Source organism: Sardina pilchardus, chromosome 17, assembly GCF_963854185.1.
Source record: "Sardina pilchardus chromosome 17, fSarPil1.1, whole genome shotgun sequence".
Classification (NCBI taxonomy): domain Eukaryota; kingdom Metazoa; phylum Chordata; class Actinopteri; order Clupeiformes; family Clupeidae; genus Sardina; species Sardina pilchardus.
The window spans coordinates 9,889,884-9,897,383 of record NC_085010.1 but is presented as its reverse complement, the minus strand read 5'-3'; the positions used below and the strand labels follow the sequence as shown (position 1 = coordinate 9,897,383).

The following is a 7,500-nucleotide window of genomic DNA, read 5'->3' as shown; positions in this document are numbered from 1 at the left end:
TGTGTGTGTGTGTGTGTGTGTGTGTGTGTGTGTGTGACGGTATTAGGCAACGCATGTGACAAGCATATGTTCATAAGGCACTGTAGGGGCTCTGTTTGTGCATGCGGTGATGGGCAAATCTTCCTCTTAAAGCATCTTTATCTAAAGGATCACCTCAAATATGTCGCTCTCAAGCGCCTTTGGACATACAATATAAAGTGCCTTTGAGAGTGCCTTCCCACAGTATTGGACAAACCATCTTTAACCAATTTAAGCAAAGTTTTGAATATAAAGATAAGCGTTTAGAAATGGTTTAAATGGCATGACATTATTGTGTGTATCATATCCAAGAAATTTGCTCAATATTTTATCCCCACAAAAAATGAAAATGAAAATAATATAAACACAACAAAGAGATAAATCAACAAATACAGAACTATATGTTGTTATACGTTATTTCTTTCAAAACAAACAAACACACACACACACACACACACACAGAGAAGGAGAAAGATAGATAGATAGATAGAGAGAGAGAGAGAGCGAGAGGGAGAGAAAGAGTGAGAGTGCAACTCCTGTATCTCTGAAGCTACCATGGAGATGTGGTTAGCCGATTGCTCGTCCTGCACAATGAACAGAAGTCCATGTGATGACCAAAGAGATCTGTCACAGGTCTGTTTGCACCACAGTGGCTCCACAGGGAAAACAGCCACACCATGCCCCTCCAAAGACACACACACACACACACACACACACACACACACACACACACACACACAATCATTGGACTTAGTGTGGGAAATACTCGTGAATACACGTGTTCTGCGGTAATCACACAACAGTCCTATGGTTTATGCTGACACACACACACACACACACACACACACACACACACACACACAATGTTCTGCGGTCATCACACAACAGTCCTATGGTTTATGCTGACACACACACAGTCACACACACACACGTGCGCGCACACACGCGCACACACACACACACACACACACACACACACACACACACACACACACACACACACACACACACACACACACACAATCATCCCTTAAAATACACCAGACACTAACAGTAGCAGAAGGCCTTGGTTCAACAGAAGTGGAGCAGGCCTTGATCCTATGAACTAATGAACTATTAGTAGAGAGTGAAGGAAGAGCAAGACACCATGAAACCCAGTCAAAAAAATTCTCCCTCCCCTAAACTGACCAAACCAAATGGCCCTAAACTACATTTCCCATAAACCCAAACGTATGTTATGGTTACCTCACTTACGCACTCCAAAGAGAGAAAGAGACAAAAAAAAACAGTGTGTAATGAAGACAGCACATGTTCCGGTTATGTATTGGCCTATGGGAACCGTATCCTGGGAAACGAACCTGTGACCAAAGGGCGCCCAGTGATCGAACAGCGTTCCCAAATCCACATCCACACCCCCACCCACATCTCCATCCACATCAGCGGCTGCACATCCACACCCCCACCCACATCTCCATCCACATCAGCGGCTGCACTCTTACCTAAATGGTGCCATTCTAAAGGGTACATCACAGGAGCCCCTAAGGGTTCTTTAAAGCCTGCATGGTAGCACCCCAAGAACCCTTTCTTCCCAAGAAAGAGAACTTGGAACTTAAATGCCTCATTGTTGAATGGCGTCGCCATTAGCTGTACTAATTTTGAATTAATGATACTCAAAAGAAACCACCTTCAGTCAAAGTCTTTATGTGTGAGTGTGTGTGTGTGTGTGTGTGTGTGTGTGTATGTGTGTGTGTGTGTGTGTGTGTGTGTGTGTGTGTGTGTGTGTTTGTGTGTGTGTGTGTATGTGTGTGTGAATTAATGATGCTCAAAAGAAACCACCTTCCATCAAAGCCTTTGTGTGTGCGTGACAGATGCAGGTGGAGACACAGAGGAGCATGTGGGGCCACACTTCAGACGTATTGCTGCTTGCCTGCTTAGCTTCTGGCCATGCTGGAGATGAACTCAACTCTGTGTGTGTGTGTGTGTGTGTGTGTGTGTGTGTGTGTGTGTGTGTGTGTGCGTGTGTGTGTGTGTGTGTGTGCGTCAGACCAGGCATGAGCGCAACTTTACGAGTGAAAGGAGTACAGAGCGCAACAGTACATCTGAGCATTTGTGTGCGTGTGTGTGTGTGTGTGTGTGTGTGCGTGCGTGTGTGCGTGCGTGCGTGTGTGTGTGCGTGTGCGTGTGTGTGTGTGTGTGTGGCACGTGCCACAGATGTTTTCTGAAAGGCAGAAGGCAGGCTTGAACAAATCAAAATGACACCTAGATCGACAGTATTTGCTACCGCAAAATAGATACTGCATAAAAGACTTAAAAACTGAACTGTTCATTCATCACAACACCACCAGAAAATATGCGGAGGTGAATTCAAATCCGAATCATACCTGTAGCAACAGGTTTCAAGTGTCATTCTGTCAGCAGATCGATCTTGCACACAGAATCCACATGACAGTATATGAACTGCTACTCTCATAGGAAGATAGGAATACAATATTTTACCACAGTAAGCGCTTTCAGTGTACGTGTAAAGCCGGAGGTTAAACGGAGGTTACGCGGTTGGCCAATATGTCTGAATCACATAACCGGACATTTGGAACCCCAAACTCACCCGGCTCTTACACTACCCCTCTCCCCGGTTCTTATGTTAATGAACTGTGTCTGAACGAAGCGGAGAACCTGCGGTTAAAATTCGCGTCAAAGATTCACAACATTTGCGTTGCTAACGTTAACTTTTGCTGCAACGTTGTATCCGCTACACTCCGCAATTACGTTGTTGTTTATGGAAAAAAAACAATAACACTGTATTTTAAAATAAAAGACTTTGTTTTGTTGTATGTTGCTTTGGGAATATTTCAGACACCACTGTAAGTAAGTAACCTAGGGAAAGGGGGGTGTACGTTAGTGTGTAGCTTTAAGTCAACTTACTAGTGTTACGTTGAAACTATTTTGTGTGATGCAACCCGTTAAAGATGAGATGAGAGAGGAAGACTGATATAAGAACAGAAAGATGAAGAAAACAGAAGGAGGGAAGACAGAAAAGAAGATAAGAAAGAGGGGTGAATAGATAGAATGAGAGGAGGAGAGAAAGGAGAGGGAAAGAGAAGAGGAGAGAGAGGAGGAGAGACAAAGAGGGGAGGACAGAGAGAAGGGAAGGAGAGAGAAGAAAGAGAGGGAATGAGATGCAAGGAGGAGAGGATAGAGAGAAGGAAAGGAGAGATAGAGAGAGAGAGGATGAGAGACTAGGTGCGGAGGAGAGAGAGAAGGAAAGGGGAGAGAGAGATAGAGAGAGGGGGAAGAGAGAAAGACTAGGAGGGGAGGATAGATCAGGAGTCACCTGGAAAACAAAGTTCCTGAATGGCGAAGAGAGAAAGGAGAAAAAAACTAGAGAAGAAAAAGGTAAAAGAAGAGAAAACAGAAACCAGCCTCCAGCACCGTCCCGATCTGCCTAGACAGATGTCAAGGGCGTCTCAGATGTCGACAAGTGACAAACGGCACATGACAAATGACAAGCAGCAACAGAAACAAACTTGACAAATTTACATATAAATGAAACCACCAGGCGCAGTTTCCCACGGTGCAATGGCAGACAACTGGACTCAAGTCAACTGCCCTGTTGGTGTCTGTAACCAAACTCTAACTTCAGTTGCACTAACAAGCTAACACACTCTGCTTCAGCCCACCCTGAAACAGCTGAGAAGAGTCAGTCGGCCCACTGTGTGTGTGTGTGTGTGTGTGTGTGTGTGTGTGTGTGTGTGTGTGTGTGTGCGTGCGTGTGTGTGTGTGTGTGTGTGTGTGTGTGTGTGTGTGTCGCCACCATGGCCCCAAAGCCTCTGGCTCCACCGTATTTATCAAATACGCGAGACGCATGGAATATAACCTTGGTGGGAAAAGGCATTTTGGGGAGGACTTAGATTGACACCGCAATTCTTTCCCTGTACACACAACAAAGACTTAAAGATCATACCTGAGGGCCTTTTTCCCTCTCTCCCTCTCTCTCCCTCTCTCTCTCTCGTGCACTCTCTCTCTCTCTCTCTTTCCCTCTCCGTTTCAGAAATATTTCACATACGTGCCCTGTGGCTGCTGTGAAGAAAGTGGCCTCTTTGCTCTCACACCAACCAACACACACACACACATACACACACACACACACACAGGCACGCACACAGACCCAATCACTCACTCACTCACTGACTCCTGCTGTAAGCTCTCCAGGTACAAATTTTAAGACTTTTCCCAGTCCTCCCGCCTATTTGGCTGCCATACATAATCTTTGCAGAGACATCTTTTTTATAGCCTTCACCAAAACAAATCAGTTGAATGTGTCATTACATGATTCCAGCCAAAACGACAGCTGTACTCAGTTGAATTAATTAACATTATATGGTTATGGGATTTCGGCAGACACTTTTGTCCAAAGCAACTTACAAATAAAACAGTATAATAGTTCACAGTGAACAGTTTTAACAGTTGGTAAAACTACATTAAGGAGAATAGCAATAATAAACAATAATGTCAATGCAATAAATACCCTAATGACAATAAACAATGAAAATAAACAAATATTATAATATACAACAATATAATATACAAACCATAATTTAAATTGTGCATTGAATCATAAACATAAGATTATATCATAAAAGAGTCATATGACAAAAGGTAATTATGTGCGTGTGTGTGTTTGCGTGTGTGTTTGTGTGTGTGTGTGTGTGTGTGTGTGTGTTGTGTAACCGATCCTCTTTCCTGGGTGTGCTAGTGTGATGTTTTCAGGTGTGACCCCAAATTACTCATACGTGACTACCTCTATCATTTCAGATCCCGATCCTTACTCAACATTCCATTCAAAAAACTCATCTCCTCACATTCCGCCCAGAAGGTGACACTCCTGATTCCTTACATTCCACTCCAACATATTAGCTAATGGAGTGTTTATGCCGTAAAAACAACGTTCCGTAACAATCTGCTACATTTAAAATGTGAATTTCCAAAGACACTCCCCTACAACCTGACATTCCTACAGTAACATCGGCTACGCAACAATTTTCCCTCTCACTCTCTGTCTCTCATAAATCGCGGCACGATCTGTTGAGAATCAAATTTCACCAAGGAGGGTTAAAATGGAGCAAAAATCAAGGATTTTTAAGTGCACCATATGGTGGGCTTTGTAGATCACATCATGAAGGGTCTTTCTTAAAAAAAAAAAAAAATGACCTCGAAATAGCAACAGAATGAGAAGAAACAACCATTCTGACGTAATGTCCGAATCGCCATCACTCTTAAAACAAATGTAAGAAACAACATAGACTGTAAGAGTGTAAAAGTGTACTGTAGGTACACAGTCACAGGCACTGTTAGTAGTAAATGTGGGCCCCATGACAAACTATAACTAGAAAAGCACTCAGAGAGCGCAGACCTCCGCCAACCGAAAACATAACCGCCTCCTGGATCCAGATGGTAATACAGTTCACTCCACAAATGTAATGGTTTCTTCCTTGTGTCATTTCAGACCTTCCCTGAACATTTTGTTAAAATCCATCCATAACTTTTTGAGTTATCTTGCGAACAAACAAACCTCCTTGGTGGAGGAAATTATTTAGTCGATGTGATGTGCATTTGTTGTTCATGAATGAGAGACTCTGAACTCATGTCAATTCCTGATGATTCACGAGATATTAAGGAACAAAGTAATGCATAAATCATGAATTAATTCATGCAGGAATTCATGATAATGAATTTACCTTTACCGTAAAATGTTACCTAATACTGTAGGAAAGCTATTCTATTCTACCCTATTCTCTCTATCAGCATGACAATACACCGTTTACCATACATGTAGATCTAATTCTGCAATTACTATACAGGAGAAGTATGATTCCTAAACACTTATTAATCTATTTCAGGCCTTTTCCTTTGTGTGCTGTTACGACCCCCTGTGCCCTCTTCAGGCCTGGCATGGCCAATACACACACAGAGCCATCTGGGCTCAACTGATTGGTTAATTGCATACACCTGGGTTAATGGGTTGGGCTATATACAGGGTTGTTTCTGTCTCCCTCACAGAAAACACAGGGTCACATTTGGGTGAGGCACATTCCTGATTTAAAGACACATTGATTCTCTCCAACATGCACCTTATCTTTAGCTTTATCTTTTACTTATATTTTGCAACACTAGACTTTCACTGACGCTTACATTACACCCACGCACTTACATACATTATAATATCCCCTAAACATCTTAGAACCGCAGTAACTTCATATTCTTAATTATGATTAAATAAATATATTTTGGTTGACCAAACCACTGTTGTCCGCCTTCCTCTTTATGTACGGTCTCGAGCAGTAACAGTGCATACACAGCTGCTAAATGACTGTCACTTGAGTGAAGGAAAAACAACAGAAAGTAATGAATGCCGAGTTGAGTTGGAGTGCGTTGTGAGTGACGGCATTAGCGGGCTTTTCCCACAGGAGTGGCACTACAGAGGGTCCTGTTCCTGCTCGGGTCAATAGGTCATAGGTCACGAGGTCATTCGCAGGCTGGGGTTACACAAGGTGAGGTTACACTTGAACCACTTGGGCAGTAACGCAAACTGTGAGTTTAAAGGTATAAAGAGAACATTTCTGGTGTTGTGTATGAATGTGTTTGTGTGCCTTTGTGTATGTGTATGTATGTGTGTGTGTGTGTGTGTGTGTGAGAGAGAGAGTGAGAGTGAGAGTGTGCTCTATGAACACACACTTGCTCACGCTCATGCTCACACACACACACACACACACACACACACACACACACACACTCGCCTGGCCTAATCTAGCCTCTGTACAAACCCCACTGGGCCGAGCACAGCTGAGAAAAACAAACAGCATCTCCGTCTTGGGAAACAAAGCGCCTCGCTGACACTGATTAGTGTGCTGTGACCCCCACACATCCACAAACCACAGCAGGAATCAACAAAGCAGCGCTCCAGTCCCTCCAGAGGGATCCCATTTCCACTGCGCCCTGCTCCCCCGACCATTCCCAGCCACACGGAGAAGGGAAATGCTGCTCTATAGGCCTACGGACTGCGTTTGGCCGCCTGGCATGCAAGCAATGTTGTGGGTGGCTCAGTTAATGGCACTGCTGCATAACCCGCATTGCTCTCACAACCTCCAGATGCATCTCCAACCAAAGGATGATGCATATTTTACACACACACACACACACACACACACACACACACACACACACACACACACACACACACAGAATGGAAAAGAAAGGAGAGAAAGAGAACAAAAGAAAGTAGGAAAGGATGATGAATACATTTCATTATAGAATGTACAGTATTAACATGAACAAGCTTATTTTTGCTCAGGCAGTCTGTGAGGATGCCACTTACTCATCATCTCCACAGACTCTGGAGTGAGGCCCTCAATGGGTTCCGGATATATTTATTTTTGCTCAGGCAACCTGTGAGGATGCTACTTAACTCATAATCTCCACATACTC

General features: G+C 43.6%; 1 protein-coding gene across 1 annotated transcript in view; it reads right to left on the bottom strand.

Moving 5' to 3' along the window:
• ano2b (anoctamin 2b) overlaps positions 1-7,500 on the bottom strand; it is a 101,411-nt gene that overhangs the window by 15,287 nt on the left and 78,624 nt on the right. The gene's annotated exons all lie outside the window — the stretch shown is intronic.